This window comes from Nelumbo lutea, chromosome 1 (assembly GCF_056320005.1).
Source record: "Nelumbo lutea isolate HS-2025 chromosome 1, American lotus-T2T, whole genome shotgun sequence".
In the NCBI taxonomy this organism is placed as follows: Eukaryota; Viridiplantae; Streptophyta; class Magnoliopsida; order Proteales; family Nelumbonaceae; genus Nelumbo; species Nelumbo lutea.
Genome location: NC_142684.1, coordinates 132,343,390 through 132,356,629, shown reverse-complemented (window position 1 = coordinate 132,356,629; position 13,240 = coordinate 132,343,390). Strand labels below are relative to the sequence as shown.

General features: G+C 33.9%; 1 pseudogene; it reads left to right on the top strand.

Annotated features, from left to right (window-relative positions):
- Positions 1-11,501: 11,501 nt before the first annotated feature.
- Positions 11,502-12,941, top strand: LOC148877640 (cyanidin 3-O-galactoside 2''-O-xylosyltransferase FGGT1 pseudogene; annotated as a pseudogene).
- Positions 12,942-13,240: the final 299 nt, after the last annotated feature.

Below are 13,240 nucleotides of genomic sequence, written 5' to 3'. Positions count from 1 at the left end.
AAGAAATTGAAGGTAGAGCACTGCGGTCTGACATATATCTGCTCTCTGTTTCCCACTTGATATGAACCCATCCCATCTACCGTGAACGACCGTTGGATTGTTATCATATTTCATGATTCAAGCCCAGTATCCCGTTTTTGGTTCGTTGGCTTTGCCAGGTGGACCACGCACCGACAGCCTTATGTTCGGTGAAAATTTCCGGAATCTATTATATAAGGGAATCACATTGCCACGTCAAATCCAAGTCTTCCGTGTATTGACGTGGCTCACCTTGCTACGTCATCTTGAAGTAACGTTAAGTGGGGCCACAGCGTCAAGGGTCTTGTCTGACTCTCTGACCCTGCGATAAAACATAAAACCATCTGGGAGCAAAAATGAAGTTCCTTTCTATTATCTATCTATCTATTATATTCGTCGAAAGACCCTGATTTTTTATTTCCATTAATGCCCCTCTTAGTCATTACACCCTGAAAAAATTATCCCTCACTAGCTTTTCACTACTTCAATATTTTTCTTGTTGTTAATCAATTAGGATTTTGGTTTAATAGATGATTTATTTCAATTTTGATTAACAAGTTCTAAGCAGATTATATATATATATATATATATATATATATATATATATATATTTTTTTTTCAAATCAAGTTTAGATTTTTTAAGGCAAATTTACTATCAATTCTGCACGTAGTATAAACAAGTGATTCTCTCTTTTTCAATGCATTGCACCGTGTCCTGCGTTTGAGTTTTATTAGACAGTTGCAAGAAAATCCAACGTAGTTTGCCAATTTGTTCTTATTATATGGTGTTTAGAAGCGTTGGTGATTTTTGAGACCGATTTTTAAGAAAAACGTTCATGTTTCTAAGACTCGTTTTTTTATAAAAAAACGTTTTTGCCATGTAGGCAGTGAGCAACACTATGCTGTTTAATAAGGTGATTTTCATCACCGTTTTTCGTGTATATGCTGACAGGTAAGCACCACATAGGATACACATCAGTCAACCATTGGGGGAAACGGTTCATTAATGCATGAAATGCCAAGGGTCCCAATTTTTAAGGCATGTCCGATTTTTTAATAATCGGCTGAACCAAACAATGAGATACATGGACTTTTGTTGAAACGCTTATGTGGATCTGACATGGCACCGTTTTTTTGAAAAACGGCCACGGTTCCAAACGTCCCTTCATTGTAGTAGTACTCTCACCGTATCACGGCCTTCATATTTAAGGTCTATTTGTATTAACAATCCAATGTGAGGATTCTTCACTCACAGTGAAACATTTAAAATTATGGCAAAGCATTTAGCCAATCTATATTTGTTATATAAGATGATATAATTTGATAGTTAATTATAAGGGTGTCAATGGACCGGTTTTGGATTGGACCCCGTTTAATCCAAAATCAATTGGATGGTTGGACGGACCAATAGTATATATTGAATTGGACCAATCCGGTCCAAAATATTTATTATATTGGATTGGATCCGGTCCATTTGTAATAAATTTATATTGGATTGGGTTGGATTAAGTCATTATCTGGTCTATTGATATAAGATAAGAATATACGTGTCAATAAAATGGATTTGGGTTGAAACCAATCTAAATCAAAACAAATTTAAACAGATTAGATGGTCCAGTCCAAAATGGTCTAAAATATTTATTAGATTGAATTGGATCTGGTCCATTTATAATAAATTCACATTGAATTAAATCAGATTGGACCAAATCCAGTCCAATTGACACCCCTAGTTAATTGATCTCATTTTACCTTGATTGAATTTGGACTAGGCTTTTTGGCCTCTTGCTTAGACTTTTTTTGCTGAAAGATGACTTCTATTTAATGGATTCCAAATTAAATTTCTGGTTCTATTAGATCTTTATGATTAATGTAGGTAAGAAGATTTAATGCAATTTTTATTAGTTATGACTACTTGTCTCCATGGTAACATTTATTTGTTTTTTATTCGGTTTTTTTTTTCTGGTTTCTTGATCAGTTCTTCATCAAATATTCAGAGAAACAGTACTAACAATTAATATTCTTGATAAGAAATAACATTTTGGTCTTGATATACCATGGGTCAAGACCAAAATGTCTTGACCAGTTCTTCATCAAATATTCAGAGAAACAGTACTAACAATTCTGGTTTCTTGATCAGTTATTCATCATATATTCAGAGAAACAGTACTAACAATTAATATTCTTGATAAGAAATAACATTTTGGTCATGATATACCATGGGTCAAGACCAAAATGTCTTGATAGAAAATTCCTTGCTGTCTTGGAAAGTATGTCAAAAGAGAGGGATTAACATGTTGGTATGTAAATATTCACACAGAATTTTTGTTTTTTTATTAGCAAAAGAACTACCTGGTCAACTGAGTTCAGGTAGAAAATAAGGCTGAATTTTCTATCTCAAAAGAGAAGGATTAACAATATTTGGCCTGCAAATATCCACACAGTTCCAATTTTTTATTGGCACAAGATTGCTTGCCCACACCTTATGAAAGTTTCTACCCTGTTTGGTTACCTGCTCTTATGAGTACTGATGGTCATTTTCAATATAGGATAATCAAACACACCTTTTAATTAGTCTTCATAAGTTCGTCGTGAACTTCACTTATTATCTAGAGCTGAATTCCAACACACAAATTTCCTTATTTTTATAGCTTGGTCCATGAATTCTATTCAAAATGATAAAGTTGAATTTGCTTATGGTAAGGCTAAAATCCCTGATTTTGTCTATGAAGCCCATATAGGTGATTGTATACAAATGCTTTGCAATATGGGCTATGATCTGAAGGGGACTTTTCGGGATTGGTGCGTTTCATGACCGTTGTGTTTTTGCTGATGTGTCATGCATGTCACATTAGCAAATAAACAGAATCGGTTAGAAAAAGGTATTTGGTAGCCCTATTTAAAAAAAATATATATATATTTGTAATAATTAGTTTTGGGATTTGGGAAAGGATGAATTTCTTAAAATGCCAAATTTTTGTTTTTTGAATTGACTACGTGATCCTGAATCACCTTGGTTACATGGTACATTGAAATTTAAAAAAGTTGACTAGTTTTTGAGATGTCACACAATTGCCCTTATATTATAATAATATTAAGTCAAATCACTTTAAACGTAAATTCAGCTTACATCCCATTTTTTTTGCATTTCTCAAAAAAAAAAAAAAAAAAATAACAGATGAAACAAATCACTTATGAATTAGGGCCCACTTGTGAAACGGAATGGTCGTGAAATGCACCAGCCCTAAACGTCCCCAAAAAGTTGTGTTAGACTTACATCAGTCGAAAACAACCGATTTGGTCTCTCCAGAAGTTTCATCAAATATACCTTATAGGTTATCTATGTGAGGCCCACCTTGGAAAGTTAGAAGCCTGTACACTTCGGCTCTCTCAAATGGGCCAGTCACCCTCTCTATCATGGTTTTTAAAATCGATTCAAAGATCGAACCGGTCAAGGGTCCGGTTACTGGGTCGAAACAGTTAACCGCTCGGGTCAGCGATTTACTGACCAAAATCAACAGTTTTTTAAGAAATCTCGATTTTGAGGAAAAACGGAACCAATCACCTCAGGTTCTCGGTTTTTCCGATCCGGTTTTGAAAACCATGCTCTATGTTATTAAAATCTCACTCTATTATTTAAATTCCCACAAATAATATTCTGACACGCTAAATCAAGATTTCACATCATTTATCTACTTACTTATTTTAAAGAAATGTATACTTCAGTCAATTTAAACCCCTTAATTATTCTTATTGGTTGACATTTTACGAAGTGTTTTACCATCAAGATTTTAAGAGTGTCAAAGATGTCAACTCACCTGTAACCTGTGATTAGAACTCTTGAGCTGGGCTTCAGTTGAGATTTTACCAAAATTTGAATGGGCCTGTTGTCAAGCCTGAACCCAAAACAATGTTCTTGTGCCGAGCCTGATGCCAAGCCTATGAAATGTGAACAGGCCTAACTGAGATGTATCATCATTTTATCACTTATTCATGTTTGTTTTTCTCTTCAACTTTTTGACCCCTTGAAACACAATAAATCGAGACATACTAAGTTGCTATTGTACAAATGGGACCTACCTGTGTTGTTATTTCGATTTTGGACAGCCTAGATTAGTGTAATGCATCATATGTTCCTACCCAAAACATACGTTATAGGCGACCGATCTGAACAGATATGGTGTTGCAAATTTGTTGTATACGACCTATAAAACAAAGGAGTGGGTTGAATGGGTTTTATAATCGAGAGTGAAGGCTGAAGGATGAATTTTGCCAAGTTTTTTTTGGGGGGTTCAGAAACAATTTTGAATTAAAAAAAAAAAAATCTGTCTACGTTTTTTCTTTCTTTCTTTTTTTTTTTTTTTCTTCTTCCACGGCTATATAATGGAGGTAGTCAGTCCATCTCCAAACCCATAACCCCTAATTTAGACGAAGGCAAGATTTGGTCCAAAGTATTCGTTACAATCAATAAAAGACCTTATTTAACCTTTTTTTTTTTTTTTTATTTAAAACTAGCTTTGGATCAAGTGGACTCCCAAATGGAGTTGTTATCTCATTTACTTTAAAACTAGCTTTGGATCCAAAGTATTTGTTTGTATGACTGATGGGACTATTGTTCCACTTCAAGTGGACTCCCAAATGGAGTTGTTATCTCATTTACTTTAAAACTAGCTTTGGATCCAAAGTATTTGTTTGTATGACCGATGGGACTATTGTTCCACTTCAAGTGGACTCCCAAATGGAGTTGTTATCTCATTTACTTTTTCTTACACTTCCACAACACCCGTTATGAGACCCATTGCACATGTGATATTCTGCAAAATACCAGTGTGTGAACCTGATTACGTGATCAATTAAGAGTGAATTAGTGTTCCGTATATAAGGGGCCGCATGTTAGAGGTGTCAATTGGACTGGATTTTGTCCAATCCGATTCAGTCCAATGTGAGTCTACTTATAAATAGATTGGACCAATTACCGTCCAAATCTAATCCAATCCATTAAAATGTAAATGGACTGGATTGGATCCAATCTTATACCGAATGAAATATCAAATATTATATAAAAAACAGAATATATAAAAAAATTATAAAAATATATTAAAATGAAGAAAATCTGAAAATTACAAAAATACTCTTTTGGTATTGAAAAAGCACTTCTGTAAAAGCGCTTTCATAAAAGTATTTTTACAAAAGCACTTTTATGAAAGTACTTTGATATTTTCATAAAAGTGCTTTTAAAAAAGTACTTTTGTATAAGTGCTTTTTAAAAGTACTTTCATATAAGTGCTTTTATAAAAGTACTTTTCTAAATATACTTTTATAAAAATACTTTTTCGTAGAGTGCTTTTGTAAAAATGCTTTCGTAAAAGTGTTTTATAAAAATATTTTATATAAGTGTTTTTATAAAAGTAATTCCATAAAAGTGTTTTTATAAAAGTACTTCCATAAAAGTGCTTTCGTAAAAGTACTTTTATAAAAGTACTTCCGTAAAAATTGATTTTATAAAAGTACTTCCGTAAAAGTTATTTTTTAAAAGTGATTTCATAAAAGTGTGTAAAAGTACTTTTACAGAAGTGCTTTTATAAAAGTGCTTTTATAAAACTGCTTTTGTAAAAGTACTTTCATAAAAGTACTTTTGGAAAATTGCTTTCGTAAAAGTATTTTTGTAAAAGTGCTTTCCTAAAAGTACTTTTGATAAAATTACTTTTATAGAAGTTTTTTTTTTTGTAAAAGTGTTTTAGTAAAAGTGATTTCATAAAAGTATTTTCATAAAAGTGATTTTATGTCATCTTCAATTTTGATCGGTTTCAAATTGGATAAGGGTTTGGCCTCATAATCGGATTATTGGAAATTTGGTTTGGGTCCAATTCAAACCAATAAGAATATGGACCAATTTATTTTGGATTGGCCAAATCTAATAATCATAATGGACCGTCCAAATCTGATTTGATAAAATTTGGATCAGATTGGATCCAATCCAAAACCAGTTGATTGACACCCTTACTGCATGTTGTGTTTGCTCTAAATGTGAAATTCTGGTGGGTTAGGTCGGGTTGAAGGTCAACCTAGGACCAACCTTAAGACTTGATTCGAAAGAAAAAGTAGGGAAACCTATTGTACAAGTTTTCCTTCCTTTTCTTACCTTTTCTTTCAAAGACAAATACAGTCTAAAGGTGCAAATCTTGGACTCAAGCCTGGCCCAACTTGAGTTTAAGCCCAACTTTATCAACCTAGGTCCAAGTCGAGCTTAATCCAATACAACTTGCCTGGTTAACCGGGCTTATGTGGGATGATTAGATTTGAAAGAATATATAGATGTATATATATAGACAGACAAGTAATTAGAAAAAAGATGTTTTTATATAAAATATAATACGTATGTATGTAATTTTTTAGTCAGGCTTAAGTTGGGCTTGGGTTACCAAATTTAGGTCAGGCGAGAGTTGTCTTGCCCAGGTCCAGTCCAAAATCCAAAAACTCATGACCAACCTGTGTAAAAACTAGGATTGGATTTGGTTGGATTGGACTCAAGCTGGACCCATTGAAGTCTTTAGGCTGCATTTGGCATTCCTTATTTAAGTATTTATCTCTTATTAGCAAACTGAATAAAAGTGTAGGAGATACGAACAGCCCCAGATACCAGAGATCAGTACAACTGTGTCCCATAATACTCCCAATTGATATGTGACAAATGTTACATTTCGAGATTTTTTTTTGGTATTTACATTTCAAGAAACTTATGTACATAACATTTTTCTACATATAAACATCAACTTTAGGGGTGATAGATAGACAGATAAGAAATGATTTAGGTCTTTGTATTTAAAATTTTGAACAAATATATAATATTTCTTAAAAACATAACCTATAGAAGCGATCATAATTGCCACTATAGGTCTCAAAAAAAAAAAAAAAAATACCACCATAAGTTAGCAACAATAGTTGGGGTATAGTTATAGTAGCAGTTCTATGATCTATACTGCCACTATATCTTGGCTTTTGCAACAAATGCCTTCAAAATCCGAAGCTAAAGGTTAATATGGGCTATAACATTTAGTTATAGATATTATAGAAATCATAGCTATAGGTAATTTTTTTCTCTACTTTTATTGTGGTATAGCTACAGCTACCTTCAAAATCCGTAGTTAAAGGTTATCACATTATAGAACATCTAGTTATGGGCAACATACAAACCGTAGCTAAAGGTTATCGCGAGTCTTACGAGCTGAGCTTTATTAGGCTCAATCTCAACTCGTTTCATAATCGAACTAGTGAATTGGGCTCGAGCTCGAGCATATATATTCAAGCTGGCTCGCGAGCCTCACGAGCCTAGTTCTAGTAGGTTCAAGCTCGACTCGTTTCATAATCGAGCCAGTGAATTGGGCTCAAGTTCGAGCTCGAGTTTCACGAGTCAAGCTCGAGCAGATTGTGAAAAGCTCGACTCGTTGCCACCCCTACACCCCACCCTCAAATGTGGGGGCAGGTTTTACATTTTCATGTGTAGGGAGGATTTGGTTTCTAAAAATTCAACTTACTATGAGTTTTAAGGAAGGTATGGGTTGGAAGGTTTAGGGAGACGGGTAGGTCCAAGAATTTACAAAACCCTCTCCAAACCCGCCCTGTTGCCATCCCTACCTGGGTAAGCATTACCCCTCTAGCTGCCAAATTGGGTAAGCAAGTTACCTGTCACTTTCATCAATTCAACAAACACTATCTCCCTCTCTCTCCCTACCTAAGCTTACTGTTGTGTGTATATGTGTGTATGCACCTAACCCAAAACATTTCAGGTAGAAACAATAATGGTACCAAACACAACCTTAGGATGCACTCAGAGTATGTGACTAGTAGATCCTGTCACCCTAGGTATATCTAGCTAGGCCTTTTCAAGGTTTTTGAGATGATACCGAGCCTGTTTGATCAAGTGATCTAGCATTTGATCCTCATTATCTCCATTATAATTAATTAAATTTCAGCATGAGATATGACTGAGCCTATACTTGTCATTTGTTCATGCTCCAAGCCCAATAGTATCATGTTACTCTCTTAGCTTAGAGAGAAAAAAGCAACATAGACTGAGTTATTATGAGGAAAACCCAAAAGCCTCCAAATTAAAATGAATTGTATTAGATTGAAACTAATACAATACCCCATTACAACTCTTTGACCCCATTACAATGTAATGGTCAGGCATTGAATAAATATGCTTTTGTGTAAAGTAACGTGTTAGAGAATAAAAACCTATTCAGGAAATTTACTTAATAACTTAAAATTTTAAATTAAAACGGGCCACAGCAATACATTTAATCTCATGATTCTGGATAACAACAATAGCTGGCAAAATTAAAGTAAATTCACCAAACACAATCTAAATGGGATGCGAGAATGCAGAGTGATTTTAATGGTACGATTGTAGACATTCTGTGGTGACCAGATGGTGTTATGGTTCCGTTGCCATTTATTTGTAAAAGGACACTAGTTCATTCTTATATAAGCATTAATTTAAAGGGAAAAGTACGGAAACACACTATGCAGAATATCTGAATTCCAGCCCCCCCTACAACTAGCCCTCTCCCCCCTTATAAATCACATTCTGCCCGTGAATTTGACATCAATTCACGGTCAGAATGCATTCCCCCTGTACTTTAGGCCTAGTAAATTCTGATCTGGGCTGATTGGTACTTCTCCCTTACTTTGAAATGCTGTTTGGTAAATCTTTTTTTTTTATTATTTTGCTTTTATGGTGTCGATATTTAATGTTGCCTAGCTGTCAAACAACATTAAAAAAAGATTTATCCACCACTTTTTTCATTTCTTAAGATAAATTCTATACAAAACTTTTATTAAATAAGTTGTCACAAACAGCCTCCAAAGATAAAAGAGAGAAAACTAAAGAGAGACTAGAATTGAGCCGTAAATTGGCTTGGAAAAATAATTTCTTATTACTTGCATGTGAATTTCATTAGAATCAATATATAATATTTGTTGGGAGGGGGTAGGTGTGGTCATCTCTAGGCCAGGCTTTGCACCTATAATAAGGGCTATAGATTATTACATAATTATTAATTAAAGTAATAAATTAATCATTTATAATTTATAATTATTACTAATCATTCTTATAATTAATTATTAATTCATTATATAATTATGAATTAAATACTAAATTATTGATAAGAATTAATAATTATCATTAACAATCAATAATTAAAATAATAATTAGTTGTTAATATCTAATTAATATTATTAATTAAAATTGTTATTAATAATTAATAATTATATCTTAATCAATTATTAATTAGATGAATTAATAAAAAAATAATCATTATTAGATAATAAATTAATTAAATAGGTATTTCAATAATATATATAATTAGTAAAATAATAATAATTTCTAAATATTATTTCATTAATAATTAGATAATTAAGTAATTAGTATTAACCAATTAGAAATATAAAAAATACAAAAAATAGAAATAATGAAAATTTGATAAAAATAAAAAAGGTTTCTATTATTGTATATTTGTCATATTAAAACAAATAAGTATGACAAAATAAACATAATTTTATTAATGTTGAACATGGAATATACAACTTAAAACTGAAACCATTTTCCTGTGTAGGGGTGGGTTAATGATTCAACCTTTCAAGTCAAGTGGGTCAACCTATGATGTATAATTAAAAATAATATTTTTAAATAGAATAATACAAAAATACATGAAACAATTTTGGGCACATCTATAATATTATATATTAATCAGAAGAAAAAGTATGATAAACAATAATTAATTTATCAATGATATAAATAAAATGAAAATTTTAAAACTAGTTTGAAAATGAAAACATTTTCATATCTAGATGGTACATCATTGATCTAACCTTCTAGGCCAAATGGGTCAATCTGTGATGTCATAACTAAGTAATAAATATTAATATATATATAAAAACTCAAAGAAAATAATAAGCTTTGTATACAACATTTTGATATGGTTCTAATGTTATATATTCATCATATTAAACAAAAAAATAGAAAATAAGAATAACTTTTATTAATGATGAAATTGGATTACATGATTTAAAATCAATAAAAAGAAAAACAAAATATTTTTTCCATCCAAGTGGTGGGTTAGTAGTTCGACTGTCCATGTCAAATGAATCAACATATGACGATATAATTAAATAATGAAATACATAAAATTCTAGAAAATGTAAAAATTTGTAGATAAACTTGAGCACAATCTATGATATTATATATTCACTATATAAAACAATGCGATAAATGAGAATTATTTTCATTAATGATGAAAATGGGATAAAAATTAGGAGGAAAAAAATAAAGAGCATTAATGTATAACACATGACTTCACTAACCATGTCAAATGGTTCAACAATTTATATAGAAAGGTCATTGTAGGCAAGTGGTTTTGTGGTAAATGGACTTACAATCTTGAATTGGGTGGTGGATTGATCAATCTAATCAATCGATTTGACCACAATATTAAAAACCAATATACAAATAATATATTAGAATTTCATTTCCTCCTAATAAATAAGTAATTTGCATTATGCCATAAATTAGATAATAAAGATAAAAATATAGATTTCTTATAAATTTTATAGAAAAATTTGAACATGCATTAATATTATATATTCTTTATATTAAACAAAAATATGTTTGAAAAAATATGAATTATTGTTAGTAAAGATAGAAATGGCTAAAAATACAAAAAAGAAAAAGAATTAATGTCTTAACCATAACCCATTTTCCTAGTTAAATAGAATAGTGATTCAACTAATAAGGTCATTTGGTTGCTGACCAAGTCAATGATTTTATTTATTTATTTATTTTTTGCAATAAAGTGATTTAGTCTAAAACATGCTAAAAAAATATGTCCAATTGACAAATTAATAAATCCAAATCTATGGTTCAACCACATATTGAAAACATTGATAGAAAATACAAGAACAGTTGAATTTAGGTCTTTGAGTTAAAAGACTATATCCAACAGTGAATTGTAATAAAAATATTAAAATATTATTATCATCATCGATCATTTGAAACTGCCATATACGTATGCATTTACCAATGTACATAATTATTTTTAACTTCTTTAAAAGTATTTAATTATTTATGTTTTTATCAATTTTACTATTTATAAGTTATTTTATATTCATTTAATTAATTGTTAATTAGTCAAATAAACATTTCGTATCGAAGGTTAAAATGATCAATAGTTATTTTTCAAAACTCGTCATTCAGACCAAATTAATTAAAGCCTTTAGTGGCGCCTACTACATCCTCTTTATGGCTATACGACTAAAATAATAATTTTCCCTCCTTGAAACGGTTGAACTTCATTTTGCAGCATGGCAACGGCATCAGCGAGGACCATAGTATTATATTATAGGGCTGAGAGATTCGAAAACGAGCATAGCTAAGAATAGCTTTACTGCTGGCTGCTGGTTGCTCCGGTCGAGCAAATTAGTTAAAGATGTGCAGCACTGAGAGTGAGAGTGGGAATGAGAGATCAACATTTCATGCAGCCATGTACCCTTGGTTTGCCATTGGCCACATCGTTCCATTCCTCCACCTATCCAACAAGTTGGCAGAAAACGGCCACCGAGTCTCCTTCCTCTTGCCCCCCAAAACCCAGTCCAAATTGCAGCATTTGAACCGCTACCCTGATCTCATCCGCTTCATCCCAATTGCTATCCCTCCCGTCGACGGCCTCCCCCCTACCGCCGAGACCACCGCCGACGTGTCTCGCCCCATTATGCCCCTCCTCGTAGACGCCATGAATCTCACCAAGGATCAGGTAAAAGCTGCTCTACGAAATATCAAGCCTGACTTTGTTTTCTTCGACTTCTCCTACTGGCTTCCTCCCTTGGCTCGGCAACTGGGCATCAAGTCCATTCTTTACTGCGTCATTAGCCCTGCCTCCACTTCTTACCTCTTAGTCCCCGCACGCAAGCTTGACGGGATCGAACAGTTAACGGAAGAGGAGCTAATGCAACCTCCACCGGGCTACCCGCCTGATTCGCCGATACAGCTTTGCCGCCACGAGAGTCGAAGTTTGTTATTCGCTTTCCAGAAGTTTTCCAGAACTGCAACTGGATTGACATTCTACGATAGGCAGACGACCTCCATGAGAGAGTGCGATGCTTTATGCTTCAGAACTTATAGAGAGATGGAAGGCCCATACTGCGATTACATGGGTAGCCAATATGGGAAACCAGTACTCCTGACGGGCCCCATCCTGCCTGAGAAAGAGAAACCGACCACAGTATTGGACGATGATGAGAATTGGTGCACCTGGTCATCTAAGTGGCGGCTTGGCAACTTCAAGGCGGGGTCGGTGGTGTACTGTGCATTCGGAAGCGAATGCGTCTTTACAAAGGAGAAGGTTCAGGAGCTGGTTTTGGGGCTTGAGCTGACAAGATTGCCCTTCTTAGTGGCTCTGAAACCACCACACGGAGCATCGACGGTGGAGGAGGCATTGCCGGATGGGTTCAGGAAGAGGGTGGAAGGAAGAGGAGTGGTTTACGGGGGATGGGTTCCTCAGCAACAGATACTGAGTCACCCGTCGGTGGGATGCTTTGTCAGCCACTGTGGGTATGGATCCATGTGGGAGTCTTTAGTGAGCAATTGTCAGATAGTGCTGCTCCCCAATTACGGAGACCAGATCAAGAACGCCAAACTGTTGGCCAGAGGTATGAAGGTGGCGGTGGAGGTGGAGAGGAGAGAGGACGACGGGTGGTTCACAAGAGAGAGCGTGTGCAGGGCTGTGAAACTGGTGATGGACGATGACAGCCACATCGGGAGACAAGTGAAGGCCAACCACGCCAAGTGGAGGAGCTTCTTGTTGGAGGAAAGCTTGCAACGCTCCTACACTGATGCTTTCATACGCGACCTGAAGGCTTTAATTAATTAAGCGCTGATTATCAATTATAATTAATTAGCTAGTGATTCGTACGTGATGCACATCAATCCTCATCCCTCAAGCTCTGCCGCTACCCGCTAGGCGCTAGCTACATCTTCTTCTTAATTTGCTCTCAGGAGACTCGAGAGTGAAGAGATGTAGATAGGAAAAATAAATTAATTAAGATTTGACTGGATTGTTTAATTTCCTAATTAGATTAATTTGGATAGATAAGATGAATTATCCAGCCGTTTTCATCATCTTTGTATTCTATATATCATCTTTCAATAAAAATCTATGATGCCAGTACT